We start from the raw sequence: 417 nt of genomic DNA on the forward strand, positions 1-417 counted from the left end.
TTTTATTATTTTCTACTATGTTAATGTTAATGTTAATAGTCACTTAATATCCCATAGAAAATATTCTATTGAATGAATATTGTTTGTTTATACCTAATTCTGTTCTGTATCGAGCTATTAAGACAGATGGAGCAAACTGTTTTAAAGGAGCATTGGGATGTCAGGTGTGACTATGTGGCAAATGGTTTACATGGCTCATGGGTCAGGTAGGAGGGCACCCTAGCAGAATTTCGCTTAGGGCCCCAGGGAAGTCATGATGGTCAGGAGTTCCACTCTCAAGGTTGTGTGTAATATTTAGGGAGATCTATTGACTATAATATTCATAGATATGTTTTTATTGTATTTTATATTATTATTATTATATTATTCTATTTTGTTGTATAATCACCTAAATATATATAATATAATAGTTTTCAT

The sequence above is a fragment of the Morone saxatilis genome, unplaced genomic scaffold, assembly GCF_004916995.1.
Source record: "Morone saxatilis isolate NCDOM2014 unplaced genomic scaffold, NCSU_SB_2.0 Contig20, whole genome shotgun sequence".
NCBI classification, from domain to species: Eukaryota; Metazoa; Chordata; class Actinopteri; family Moronidae; genus Morone; species Morone saxatilis.